The sequence below is a fragment of the Plectropomus leopardus genome, chromosome 23 (assembly GCF_026936395.1).
Source record: "Plectropomus leopardus strain MGB_pleo_1.0 chromosome 23, ASM2693639v1, whole genome shotgun sequence".
Classification (NCBI taxonomy): Eukaryota; Metazoa; Chordata; class Actinopteri; order Perciformes; family Serranidae; genus Plectropomus; species Plectropomus leopardus.
Window position 1 is genome coordinate 14,305,259 of NC_142198.1, and position 1,088 is coordinate 14,306,346.

The following is a 1,088-nucleotide window of genomic DNA, read 5'->3' on the forward strand; positions in this document are numbered from 1 at the left end:
CAGTGCGATCCCTGGACCAGAAGTAAAAATCTGGGTGGGAAAAGTGGAGGAGCAGTTTTCAGGTATGGACACATGTAACTGTGTAACTGTGATTATAGAGATAATGGGACATTAGAGTTCCAACTGTAAGCAAAACAGATTTTCACTTATGTTTCAAATGTGACACATTCAAACTGACAAAATGACAGTTTAACACTTTGAACCCTGGTAAATTGGCTTGATTTCTTTTAAAAACACTGGAAGAAGGCGATAAGAAATTTAAGAGGAAAAGACCCAAAATATTGGGTCAAAAACAACAACAACAAAAATGAAATGACCTGGGAAAAAAGATACAACAATTCTGTAAAATAATTTAAAATATATCATCATTATATAAAGTTCTCTGGACATTTTCCCCTAGCTTTTATCTATCTTTAAATCTAACTAGATCTAGTTGCTTAATAACCTATAATACAATACTCCTTACCATTTAGTCCAATAAACTATTTCCCTTATATATTTATTTATTAATGTGTCATCAGTTTCCCCTCCTCTCCCTTTTTTGATGAGGTCTTGATTGAACAGGGACTTCACTTTCAGTGTATTTATAGTGAAAATTGTTGCAGTGAGTCTGATGAGACAGCATCGGATCAGATTTTAATGAATAATCCAGATCTAATCTCCCATTCCTCAGTATTCCCGAACCCATTTAATCCATATTCCTCCTTATTCTACATATCACTATATCATAATCTATACTAATCTCCTCGTGCCCCCAAACAAACTTCCATTAACGCCTGGATAACAGCGTAAATCCTCCAATAATCTCAGCTCTATAGCTTTGACTCACGACAGCTTGCTGGCAGCACATTGCTGTCTGCCTGGTGGACAGCATGTTAACCACATATGTACATAAAGTTAGAAAATAAATGTGCAGATTTACCCATTCATGCAGCCAGAGCTGGAAGCTTTCCAGTACTTTTCCAGTACAACCAGTACTTTGCTGATTAGCAGGTCATGTCCAAGTTAATATTACAGGAAATAATGATCTAATGTACAAGTACACACACACACACACACACATTACAAATGCTGATTTTTAAGGCTCA